Genomic DNA, 14,633 nt, shown 5'->3' with positions numbered 1-14,633 from the left:
GCACAATATGCTGTAACCATGACAAAAATTTAAACGTCACCTATTTGGTGGGTCAGCAGGTCATTTATAAAAATGTGGGCCCTGACAGGTGAGTTCAGTCTGTTGTATAATCAATATTATTAGTGGTATTGATTAAAATAATTCTATAATCCAGTTAGGGCATTTTATCTCACACACCATACACTGAAATAAGTTCAAAACAATATACTGAAATAACTGCCACACACCATGATAAATCAGCTCTCACATTCAAAGAATTCACTCACAAAATAAAATCAAACACTGTTGCTCTAACGTAGACATGTAAAATTCACTGTCAAAGATAACTGAATTTGTTTGTGTGTGTGTGAGTGAGAGGGTTATATTGGTATAAAGGTGTGATTTTGACTAGTGTGCGCAGCCTTGTACTTGTCTCCTCTTTTTTTTAGATTTGTTTGTGCACAGTTACACTAATGTGTGTGTGTAAGCATGTGCTTATTTTTGTGGATCTCCCCAGTGATGAAAGAGTTAGACTGCACCACTATAAGAAATGTTTCAACACAGTGCCATGCAACTGTAGTCTTGACACACACTCGCTATTAGTAAATCAGAAAAAACGGACACACACTTACACAGAGTTGAGCATTTGTCTTTGCTTATGTCTATTATTAGGGGTGGCTTTAGACCCCTAAAAGGACCAGACATTAGGAATTATGGACAGTGGGACAAAGTTTTCCAAATTTGCACCCTCGTCCACACCCACTCCAGCACCACTACCAGCCACCCACCCTTAGCTCTAATACCAAAATGGTCAATTTCAAATAAGCTCTGGGCCATTAGTCTTATAGTGATACAGATAAAGTCTACATGACTGTACAAAAAGGTTTCAGAAATACAAAGGTCCAAAAACTGAGCATGCTAGAGGGGGTTTGGCGGCATGCCCCACAAAAATAATTTGATTTCCCTGATCTATGTATGTGTATTTTAAGATGTCTGGAAGGCAAAAATGGGATAATTATAGCTTTAAAGCCATGTCGGTGGTGAATTACAGATATGTGTTCATAAATGTAAGCAAAATGTGTTTTATACAATAATGTATGTATACCATAATACTATATTATGACACTATAATTATGCTAGCTTTGTTTCATTGTTAAATTGACCCTATTGGTTCGGCTGAAATTACCAAAGAACATATCTAACAACATATATCTCTTTCGTAATTAGGCCTACATTGTTTTAATGTGATCAGGTCAGTCAGTTTTTCTTAGTGTTGAAAAGGGACATAATCCTTTCCTAGGCAAAGTGGGCAGTGCCTACTGCTCCTCTCTCATCTCCATCACCTTCTCTCTTCTTTTTTTTTCTCAGTCTCCTCACCTTGTCCTGTATCTCTTGCCTTCCAAAAGCTGAGCTTTGATTGAGGCAGTCTTTTGATCTCTGTCCGTGAAGAAAGTAAACACTTGGTCAATATTTTTGTGCAAATGTTACCAGCCTCTGCAAGGATAATCTTGCAATGAAAATAAAAATATATAGATGCACCTCATTTTAACATGCATTTCAGTCCTTCGCACAAACTGAATTGAAAGAAAAGCAACTCAGCTTTCGTTGAAGGGTTATCAGTCTGACATTAGATGGATGGAACTAATGTTAGCTAGCTAGCTAGTTAATTCCCTCAAGTGAAACTAACTAGCCAGCTTCATGGTGGACACCCACTGTTTAACACAGAATACCACACAGGACCTATTCGTCAGATGATGTCTTGGGATGAATTGAACTACAAGCAATCTGCTAGATAATTCCCTAGTTACATGTATCACACTTCAGTGGATTCAGGTGCCTGTCCGGTTTGTTAACGTAATCAATGAAACAACATGCTGAGTAAAGATTTTCTAGTAACGAAAAGATCATTCACTCCACTCACCCACACCATAGACTTTACATAAAAATGGACATAGACTCCAGAACTGTAAAGTGAAGCGAGTGCGGAAGTGCCTTAAAGTGCAATACCACTGAGGGCCGCTAGGTGCTGGCGGCAAAAAATCACTGGCTCCAGTGGACTCCCATTCAAAAAGCGTCAACTTCTTTCATAAAATACTACGTCAATATATTTTTCCACCAGTCATAATGATGTTTTTGGCTAAACTCAATCCTGCAGGTCAGCGTGCTGGTGGTCCTTCTGAAAATAATTCCACAATTAAGTAGATATACCATCCATGGCAGGCCAGGATGGTCATTCACTGGTGAACTCAAGTCGATGCACATTGTTTTGATTCAGTTGTGTTATAGTTGGTTATTTTTTTGCTATTTGTCAGTCGAGTAGGCCTTTTCCACGGACAGTAATGCTGTTCGTTAGTTTGTTTTAATAAGTTTTCGATTCACCGTAATTGTGGCGTGGCCGTCGGTTAGTTGTACTAAAAGACCCTCAGAGGATTCTGACTTTTTTTTTTTTTTCAGTAAATGTTGTTATTGTAAAATGTAAATGCACGTTATATGCAATTTTAGTGTTAAGTATAATGTGTACAATGCACCCCAGAAGATGGTGCGTTTTTTTCCTAGGTATTTTGAGAAGGGGAGACAATTAATATTCCAAATAATTTCATAGTTAATGTGAATTATGGATGTACCCTACTATCCAAGCGCTAGCGTTAACTGATGGCTTAGCGTTTGCTATGCTAATGGTACCTGGCCCCACCGGGCTGGTAACTTGTGTTAACCATAGACTGTGGGCATGTTAACCCATGCATTAATGTAATGGTAGCTATTCAACCAAAGATGGATGAAAAGGTTAATTTAACCAATTTTAAGATAACAACATTTGTTTTGTGTTTCTGTCACTGTATGAGAAAAAGATGCCCAGATCAGGGCCAGCATGTATTTCCGGACCTCTCTTCCAACACTTAACTTCAGTGACGGTGATGAGTTACTGGAGTCTCAAAAAGCAAAAAAAAAAGCTCACTGGAGATGATCAGAGTTCAATGCACAGTTTATGCACAGTTTATTCTTTCAGAGGATATAAACCCAAGTTAGCTCCGGAGCCCAACTCAAGAAAGCATAGCTAGATATCATCTTTTATATCCTGAATTCGCTCCTCCTTGATGGTGGGTTCTCCACCTACTTTTCTAAAAAATGACCTTCACCTCGTCAGGAAATAATGGTCTCATACTTTCCATATTTGGTCACATCTTCCATATCTACCTGGAAACAATGGTGTCAGACCTTCTGGAAAACCCCTGACTCTTCTGGCCTGCCTGGGTAAGTCCAGGCATCTCCTAACACTACTATTTCCAAGGCTTCTTAGGCTATATTTTTAAAAAAAACTTTAAAATTTCCAAACTGTGTATTATAGTAATCATTTTCTTTATTCAGATTAATCATAACACTTCTATTACTCACTGCAAGGCTAATGATTGAGTTTGAATATAATTAAAATGCATTTGATCAATGTCCAATACTTCTGGTCTATACCTTGGCACACAGTGTATATTTCTTGGGATTTTACTACTACAGCACATGTGACCCTTTTTACGTTTATTGTGTTAGTGCGATGCATTATTGTAAGTTACTAAAATTGTCCATCATTGCATCATTATAGTTCAGGCTAACATAATGTTTAGGTTACTTAAATGTGGTTTTCATTAGATGGTTATGAATACCTCCTATATTTCTTAGGTTAAAGAGGTGAAAAAAGTTGCAAAAACTCTTGCACACTCAAATCAGCCATGTCTCGTAGCTATATAGTGAAGACGTCAAATTATGGGCTGGGTAAGAATAAAATAAGGCAAGGCAAAGTTTACTACATGTTGTGAACAGATCCTCAGTTCATAAGCAGCACTGGCAGACAGATGGTAGGCTATAGTTTTTTGGGATTTGTCCTTTTTAATTGATGTAAATATTGTGATTACTAAACAATCTAATATGCTCTCATAATCTGTAGTAGCATTGTGGTTATTTCATTGTGATGTCAACTGTTCATTGGGATTATTATTATTATTATTATTATTATTACTGTTATTTGTCACCGTTATTGATATATCATTGTTATTATTCATTGTGGTTATTATTGTGGTCATGTGGTTATAGTATTCATTGTGATCAAGGTTGTGAACCAACCTTTGTGTGTTTTTCAGGAAATGAGGAGATGTCATGCCTGTGCTCTGATCATTAAACACTATACTCAAATTTTTATAAACTACATTATTTTACTGTAAATGTACCTAACGTGCAAACATTTGCAGGACTTAAAAATACTGTTTAACAAAAACCTCAATACCAATGTTACTAGAAAAAATCAGTCGGTGATAGAATTTGGTTACATGCAGCAAATATTTAGGTTTATCCCATTTACTTATCTTCGGTCTCCTATTCTTGCTCTTTGTGTCCCTTCCTCACCTCCACAGCTCGCAGCTCTTGGGCAGTGACGCAAGGGACAAGACAAGAGGAAATGAGGATTCTAGGGCTAAGTAAGCGAATGGGATATACTACTGATTACACAAATCATAGACATTGATTCTAAATTTTCATGTAGAGCTAAAACAAATTCACAGGTTGCAGACTTATTTACTGTAATGTAGACTGAATGATTTAACACCCAAAATATGATCAAGTAGTGACTGACACTACAGTTAAATATAAAATTTAAATTGCCACACAGAAAACTGGAGAAAGAAATTCATAGAGAGCCCAAAATAGGAAATCTTTTCAATACGTTACCTTAAATCAACCACATTTGTTGTTAATGCATTACACTGTGTCCTATGTTACACTGTTTTAAGATGACCCATAGACATGTGCGGTCCTTGTTGAAATTATTGGCACCCCTGAATTTTAAGTACAGAATTTAGAATATCTTCAGAAATAAATGCAAATTAACCAATTTTATATAATCAAAAAATTTAATAAAATGTACAAAGTTACTGAACAACAACAACAACAACAACAACAACAACAAAGAGTGCTTTCATACAGTGAAATAAAAAATACAGAAATAAAATGTAACTGGACACAATTATTGGCACCCTTTGATGAATTTCAATTAGTTCATAAACATACAGCACTAAAAACAGGCTGATTTTTTTCCAGTTTCTTTTTCGCAATGGCGAAGACAAGAGAGCTGTCTGAGAGCATCAGAAATGTTATTATCAAAAAACAGAATAATTACAAAGGCTACAAGGCAATTGGCAAAGATCTTGAAATCCCTATTTCAGCAGTTCGTAATGTTATCTAGAAGTTTCACACCCATAAAACTGTTAAGATGCTTCGTGGTGCTAAGAAGAAACTTAATGAGAGAAGTCTGCGAAGGTTGGTCCAGATTGTGGGAAAAACACCACACTACACATCTAAAGAGCTTTATGCCGACCTGGAGCAATCTGGAGTGGTGGTTTCAGCCTGCACAATACACCACACACTAAACTAAGTAGGGCTCCATGGGCGAAGGCCAAGGAGGACAATACTATTGAAAGACAGGCACACAAAGGCAATAATAATCTTTAGAAAAACTTTCATAGATAAGCCAAAGTCTCTCTGGGATAATTTTTGATGGACAGATGAAACCATAGTAAAACTCTTTGTGAATGCGGTGGATCAGTTTGTTTATAAGCAACAAAAAGAAGCCCATAAGGAAAAGACCACCCTACCTACAGTAAAATATGGAGGAGGTTCTTATCATTCTGTGGAGCTGTTTTGCTGCCTCTGGTACTGGACGCATTGAATGTATGAAATTAATGATGAAATCAGAAGATTACCAAGGTATTTTTAGAGTGAAATGAGTTAGCCATTGTCAGAAAACTAGGTTTGAAGCGAAGGCACACATCCAGCAGCACAAAAGAACAGTTGAAAAGGAATGGATGGACTTTTTTAAGCTGGTGAGCAGTTCAGTGGTATACGATTCATTGTGATCCACCATGTCTTCACTAAAATGTTTGACTTAATTACTGGTGTTGAGAGATAGGTGATTGTAGTAACATTTTTTAAAACAGAATTTAAAATTATTAAACTGTAATTAGGTAATTGATCAACTCTAGCAAAGTTAGAATTTCCCAATTTGACATCAAAAGGGTCTTCAATAGGAAACATCTGGAACTGGCCAGCCAGAAGTTCACCCAGGAGAAGAATGTGACTCCTGTTATAGATGTCTACTGCTGTTACCCCTTAATAAGTATGTCTTAGGTATACAAAGTCTTTAGTGCGTACAGACAATTTGACAGTTATACTTCAAAGCAGTTAGGTTAAGTAACAGGGCATATTGCATGCCCTTGTATGGTTTTTCATTTGATGGGGACGTCCAAAAGATCAGTGTAGTGCAGCCCATGTACACTAGTTGTATTCATAACTACAGTTATTGTAATTAAAAAATGTGTTTAATAGGCCTTTGTAATTTGTGATCATAGTTTTCTGTTGTATTGAATTTTAATTAAACCTATTGTGATTAAATGTTACTGAGTGCATTTTCCATTTATTACAGAACACTCTTGCCACTTAAAAGTGTTGGGGGCTTAAAAAAAACCCATTAAGACTAAACTTCCATTGTCACACATGAACATTTCACCGTTGCTGAAGTTGGAATTTTTTTTTTTTTTTGTGGGTGCACATGCCATAATGGTTCCCATTACTCAGTAATGTTACTTAGTCTGAAAAAGAGAGAGAAAGAATAATTCCAATAGATGTTTTGACACCCATCATCAACAATGAAATGAACAGGACCTGCAAAAGATAGCCTACAAACACAAAGACCATTAATATTAACACATACTCACGTAACGTTGAACTGTACTTCCTTAATTTAACTGAGAGAGTACATATTAATTAGTAGTAGTGTTCTGAGGTGTAAAATTAACTTAGTTAAATGAGCTAACTTCCATCTGCTAATCTGCTGGCTCTTGAACAAACAGCACGTCATGATGGCAATGATTAACTGCAATAACGTTATTGTTCCATTATTGTTAATGAATTGTAACCTAGAAGAAACTTTGTTATAGCTAATAGATAGCTAATGTTAATTAACGACATTGACACTCTGACATTGTCATTGTTAACAATGCCTACCTTAGGTAATGTAACCTTAGATTTGCAGAACCAAATTTAAAACACAATGTTAAAATATGTTTTCCCATAAGTGGTTACACACAGTTCAACATTACAAGGATATAATTGCCAAATGTGGACATGTATGCAATTAGCTACTAAGATTACTTTAACACTTAGCTAGTAAGTTTACCTTGAGTAAGTTTAATTATATCTTACAGTCCCTTCCTCTTTAAGGCATTTATTTGGAATGGGAAATTCATGTAACTAATTTTCTCTTTCTCCCTTTTGTCTATGGCACTTAGTACAATGGTACACTTAAAGCAATTTCTGAACTCAAAAATCTTTGTATTTTGGCATACGCCTTTTCTCTGGTTGCTAAATTGTATACGATCTATAGGTTAATTATATATATACGGATGATAAAATGAAATAATTAAATTTTTTACAGAGCGAATTCAGACTTGCAGGTCATGATATATGGAGCTTCCTACAGTTAAGTATTTGGTCATACTGAAACAACAGATGTATTTTCTTGTATGACTGTATATGCTGGTAAAGGACTTGCATTGTCTAATTATTATAACTGATGGTTGAATGAATAATAATAATAATTAATATAATAATAATAATAATAATAATAATAATACCAATAATACCACCATGCTTAAATCACTGTGGGAAAATGACTTGAAGACAGTTTACAGAGGATGAGTGGTAAGCTATTCTGGTCAACTCTAAAGTAATATCCTGGGATATACTGCACATACCCGATTAATACACTTTAAAATTGTTAAATAGAATAGAATAGAGTAGAATAGACTTCTTGTTATCTTTACTATGTTCCATGTAAAGCTTAACAGAAGTGTCTGAAATGTAGTTCTGATGGCACACTGGCAATGTCCGTTGGATCTGTCCTAGAAAGTTTTGGTCCTCCCTACATGATACTGTACAAAAAAATGTCAGTTCCCAGATTTTGTCCAAGAGTTATATGTGGTCTAGGAGATCCATTGTATTTGCACATTTTTAAGTCTGCTGATAAATGGGTGCAAGCAGCTTTTATGTTGGGCAAAAGAGTAGTTGTACAACACCAGAAATCTTGCTTAGTACAATTGTTGTGTATGAAAAACTAATTTAAACTTTTCAACAGTACTAATATTTTTTTTTAAGAAATGGAGCAGAAATAGGTATTTGTCATATATTGGAGCAATTTAAGTGGAAGCTTAATTCCCTAACAGCCTGAATTTTAAGTTATATATATATAGTTACATATTACAGTTTTTTTTTCTTTTTTCTTCTCTTTTTCCCGTTGGTTCCTATCTTTATTATTTGGGTATTGATATATGTATTTATTTCTACTTTTTATCTTTTTTCATTAGTTGATCTTTTCCCATCATCCAGGATCTTGTAATGTACATAAACATACACGAGTAGAGTTTGGGAAATAATAAGGCAGTATATGTGGTATTGTATATGCAGACACTGCAGATATTAGTTTATCTGGGGGTTTTCTGTACATGCACACATGCCAATATTTGAGCAAATGTTATGGGAGTAATATGCAATTTACTGTTCTGCAAGGTACAGTATTTGCGGACGTGTAATGCATGTGCCCATGCTGGAATGGTTACTTTTGTCTCTTGTCTGTGGCAGTTGTAACACTTTGCACATGTGTATTTATGAACTTAGTTATCCTACTGGAACAAAGTAATGTACAGCACTTTATTGTTCATGTGAACACTACAGACTTATACGGTTTGAATATGATTTTTTCCCCTTTATTAGTGCAATATAACATAGCAAAAGACATAGGTCAAGACAGTTGTATCAGGACATATGCAAGATATTAAGATAGGACAGAGAAACAGTTTATGACATCAAACAATGTAGTTACAGTGAAGATGTGGGAGGCTAAGTTTATCGGGTTAATCAAATGCAACTTTAGTCACATGACAGGTGTCATGTATGACTAGGGTAATTTTGTTTGTATGTTAAAATGCAAGGAGGGAGATTAATGAGTTATGACACGAAAAAGGAAGGGTTGCAAATGGGGTGGCAATTTATGAAGAAAGCAAGCCCAGAGGCAGAGAGGGTTAAAACGGGAGGACAGGCTCAAGGGAAGGCAGTGGGAGACAAGATGACCACCCCAGTCCACCCCAGGAACAAAATTATACTATTTATTTAAAATGTAATGAATATGTATTGTTATTAGTGACAATGGTAGGCTGCACATATTACAACTATTACCATAACTACCATCACCATCATCGTCATCATGTTTGATTTGTGATTGATTGATTAGGCTTTTACACCAGATGCCCTTTCTGACGCAACGTGGGTTCAGGGGAGCTGGGGATCAACCACCCACTCAGGGATCAATGGCAAACCTGCTCTACCACCTGAACTAAAGTCCCCCCTTCATCATCATTACCATTGCCATATGACTACTGTTCTAACATAATTTATATCTGTATTTGTAATACTATATATGAGTAATGGCCACTCAGTGTCATCAATTAATTCAGGTTCTAAAGGAGAGAGAAAGGAGAAAACAATAATAATAACTAGCCCTGCACGCAGGTATTAGCAGGGTCAAAGCTCCCTGCATAATTCGTATCTCCATCCAACTTGCTCAGTCTTTGTCCTTTTTGCTTTTTCTTTTCTTTTCTTTTCCTTTCTTTTCTTTTTTCATTTATTCATTTTTTGGTTTCATTTATTTCTTTCTTTGTTCCTTTCTTTCCTTTTCTGCGTATGGGTCACCCCCCCCCCCCCCCCCCCCCACGGAAGCCCAGCCTATAGACAGAGCTAGGTTTGAACCCCTAATAATAATAATAATTAGACCCGAAATTCGCTACTGCCGTCCGTGATGCAAGTCTCAGGTTGAGGGCAGCACAGAGAGCGGGAAAACATTACACATAGGTTGGAATTTTTCTGAGGGGTATTCCAGAAAGCATGGGACTTCAACCTAAGAGTAGTTTGGAAAATTTTTTTTGCACATTTCATGATTTTGAAACACAAGCGACACCTAGTGGCCAATTAGCGCCACATTTTGCACTGAGCCTCAGTGCGCAATGGGAAACTGCTGATGCACGTTTCATCTTAATGGGAATGATTGTTGCCAAGATATGCAACATTTCCTGTTTCGATTGGACCTATAGGAAGTTGTTCCTTTATAACTTGCACATTTTTGGATTATCAATATTCTTTTAATAACGTTTTATCATGAGATACCATAGCTTCTATGTGCAAAGGCTCATGAAAAATCAGTCTCAGAACCTAGGAAAAGTTTGAAAGATAAGTATGCGCATATTTCACAATTTTGTGATACATTTTTAAAGGCGGAAATTGGGCGGAGCCTGTATCACGAGATTCAGCTGAATTTAGGGAAAGCAAGCACATAAGGTTTTTTAATGTGCGATGTCTGACAAAAAAAATGCGCTCAACCTGATTATAGCGCCATCTGCTGGTGGATGTGTCATTTTCGGTATCTGATGTATGCACCATTCTATACCTCCCAAGAAAATTTAATCTACATAACTTTTACAGTGCATGCTGTGGTACCACTTTTACCACTGGAAGAATAAAAATAAATAAATAAACAAGACCTGAAGGCAGGTATTATTTGGTTCCAAGCCCCCAGCACAATTTGCATCCAGCAGCCTTGTCAAGGTGATGTAAGTCAGACCTGCAGGCTGATGGCAAATTAAAGCGAGTTGCTCTGAAATCTGAATATCTTTACAAAGTGTTTGTTCTATTTCTAACAATATGTTATCTGATCGAATGGGGTGGACCCTTTTTTAATATGTACTGGAACTGATTAGCCAGAAAGTAATGGTAAAAATGTGAGCTTCCAGGCCTCCTTGTGTTTTTGGTTTTTGCAGAGTGGCCATGGTCATGGCATCCTATTTTTCCAGTAGAATTTTGAGACAATTGAGTCTAGAGGTTTGAACCAGTCAATGGTGGGATGAGTTCAGATCAGTCAAAATAGATCATTGTCATTTTAGTAGTAGCTATTTGTCCCATGATGGGAAGTGGTAAATTCATCCAGTACAGCAGGTCATTTATTGTTTTGAGTAGCAGAATAAAGTTGAGACTGAACAGCTCTGACAGCTTGAGAGTAACCTTAATGTCGATATACGTGATGTGACATATGCACGGTGGGAAGATGCTTTAGTCTAAGTTATAGAGTAGTTTGAGATATTGGAGAATGATTCAATGAGTTCAGTCTTTTCTTGTATTGATGAGGGAGGGTTTTGTAGGAACAAAATGCTACGGTAGCGGCTAAACACTTACTGAATGCTCGTAGAATTCCTTGCTGTGAAATGCCGGCCATTCTACCTGCCAAAGGAATTCACTATTGTTCCATCCATCAGCAAGCTATAGACTACACACCCTGGTAATTTTGTCATGATTGCCAGGGATTTTAACCAAACCTAGGCAATTTTGACCACATATCTGTTATGTTAGCACCAGCATATAGACCACTTCCTAAATGGGTCAGTGCAGTAAAAAAACATAAAGCTGGTTTGGCCAGAAGCAGCTACCTCAGGACTGAAGGACTGTTGCCTACTGACTGGAATTTATTCAGGAGAACAGCCTCTTATGACCACCAAATATACATTGAGGAATATACTGAGGCAGTGACTAGCTTTATAGCCAAATGCACAGAGAATGTCACTGTCATTAAAACTCACTACACGTGGCAATCGAAAGCCATGAATGACAAGAGAGGTCTGTTTGTTACTGAAGGCCCATGATGAAGCCTTCAGATAGGAGGACAAGGCTACCCTTCACTGAGCTAGGACTGATCTTTCAAAGGGGATCATGGAAGTGAAACGGGCCTACGCTGGGAAAAGACATGGACAACTCTGTGACACAAGGGACAAAAGACTTATGTGGCAGGGAATCCAGGCAATAATGGATCATAACACCAGGCATCAGGTGGATGACAGTGAAACTTTTATTCCAGACAGGTTCAACATCAAGCAGTATACTGGATGGGGAGAGTTTGGTTTCTCTCACCAGCTGACCAGCATGTTCTAATCATTGAAACATCAGATGCGCAGTAGACCCTAACCAGGGTAAGATATTAGGTTAGATACCCTAAAAATATTAGTTTAGATACCAGGGTTAGATACCCTAACCACAGAAAGCTGAAGGACCTGACAACATCCCAGGATGTGTGCTTAGGGAATGTGCTAACCAGGTAGCAGATGTTCTAACAGACATCTGTCCCCAGATGCTTCAAAACCATCACAATTATCCCAGTATTATAGAAACCAGTTGTTTCCTATTTGAAGGATAACCGTACGTTGCCCTGATCCCCATTGTGATTAAGTGCTTTGAAAGGCTAATCAAGGCACATATCACAGCCAGCATTCCCATGTCACCATTTCCTTACAATCCCAACTCAACTACAGTGGACGCAATATCCTCCACATTGCACACAGTACTCACTCATCTAGACAAAAAAGACACCTGCGCCAAAATTTGATTATTCAATGATATCATCCCACAGACTAGTGGAGAAACTTTCTATGCTAAGTGTCACTGGATTCTGGAATTTCTGACTGGGAGACCACAGTCAGTTTGCGTTGACAATATAACTTCAGGCTCCATCACGCTGAACACTGGAACCCACCAAGGCTCAGCCCTCTGCTGTTTACATTGCTAACACACAACTATGGCGCCAGATTCAGGGGAAACCAGATCATCAAATTTGCAGATGATATCACAGTGGTAGGCCTCATCAGCATAAATGATGAAACAGTGTGTAGGGAGGTCAAACGCCTAGTGGACTGGTGTATGGACAATAATCTGGTGCGCAACATCGACAAGACTAAAAAGATGATCATCAACTTCAGAAGGTCACAGTTTAAGTACACACCCCTCAGCATCATTGGCTCCACAGTGGACACCATCAAGTTCATTGGAGTGCAGATCTTGGATGGACTCACCTGGTCCATGAACACCACCAAGATTGTCAAACTGGCCCAGCAGAGACTGCAATTTCTGAAGCAAACAACACTCCCTCCTAACATTCTCACAACCTTTAACAGGGGTACAGTTGAGAGTGTGTTGACATATTGCATCACCATGTGGTACTCCAACTGCAATAACAGTCTCACTAAAGCCCTGGAGAGATTAGTCAGGGGGAGATAGGAAGATCATTGGAGTCTCCCTTCCCTCTATTCAGTTGCTTCACAAGAGCCGTGCCTTCACAGGGCACTAAACATTTTCAGGGACCACTCACACCAACTTCACAAATTCTTCAATCTCTGAATCAGGCAGGAGGTTCAGGCAGGAGATTCTGTAGTATTAGAGCTAGAACCACAACACTGTTAAACAAATTCCTCCAACAGGCTGTCAGACTGCTTACTAGCCGTTCCATATCAATGTGACTGGTTGGAGCATAACTTTATATAAGATTCTTGCATATTTTATACTGAATACCTCCACTGTACTCTTTATTTAATTTTTAATACAGTTTTTAATACATCTATTCAATTCAATTGAATTGAATTTATATAATGCCAAATCATAACATAAATTATCTCAGGTCACATTTCATATAGAGCAGGTCTAGACAGTACTCTTTATAATTATACTTACAGAGACCTAACATTCCCCCATGAGCAAGCACTTGGCAACAGTGGCATGGAAAAACTCACTTTTAAAAGGAAGAAACCTTGAACAAAACCCGGCTCGTGGTGGGTGGCCGTCTGCCTTAACTGGTTGAGTCGGAATCATCTGGGATAATTATTCCATATTTATTTATTCTGTTATGTTACAACAATGTTCTGGTGAATAACTGCTACCAAGGGTTCAAGGGGGGGGTATGGGTTGAGGTATGGGTAAAGGAAATATTAAGCATTATGGTCAGAGGATGATGTAATACAATCCCTCCACATGTTTATTTGTTGTATGTAAGTAAACTGATGTGAATCCACCTGTGATTATACTTAAAGGACCAGTTTGTACGATTTAGAGGGATCTAACGGCAGAAATGGAATATAATATTCATAATTATGTATTCATTAATGTATAATCACCTAAAACTACGAATTTTTGTTTTTTCGTTAGACTAGAACGAGCCCTTCATGGGGAGCTGGTCCTCTTCCATGGAGGCCGCCATGTTGCACTGCAATGTTTCTAAAGTAGCCCAGAACGGACTAACCAAATTCTGGCTCCGGAAAGGGCTTTTTATGTTTTTTACATTACCTGAGGGGCAACATATGTTGTCCTTAATTGCTCCCTAATGAAAGGGAGGGGTGAGGGGAGGGGTGTTCAGTTGGTTGCAATCTGCAACCTCATCACTAGATACCACTAAATCCTAAACACTGGTCCTTTAAAAAAAAAAAAAAAAACTGAAAAGAAATAAATATATAAATGTTTAAATAAATATTCCAATGATCTTGTATTGTGTATACATTAACTGGGGAGAAATCATTTGAGAAAGACTGAAAACAGAGTGTTGAAATCTGAGCAGGAGATTCTGAGATATCCTGACCTTTAGTCCCTGATTTTCATCAAAAATAATGCATCCTACATTTCCAATAATGCAATGCACTGTATTGTACCGTTAGAAATGTGTAGTCTAACAAAATACCAAACGTAAGGGATCTTTACATGTA

Source organism: Xiphias gladius, chromosome 24 (genome assembly GCF_016859285.1).
Source record: "Xiphias gladius isolate SHS-SW01 ecotype Sanya breed wild chromosome 24, ASM1685928v1, whole genome shotgun sequence".
NCBI classification, from domain to species: Eukaryota; Metazoa; Chordata; class Actinopteri; order Istiophoriformes; family Xiphiidae; genus Xiphias; species Xiphias gladius.
This window is presented reverse-complemented; position numbering follows the sequence as displayed.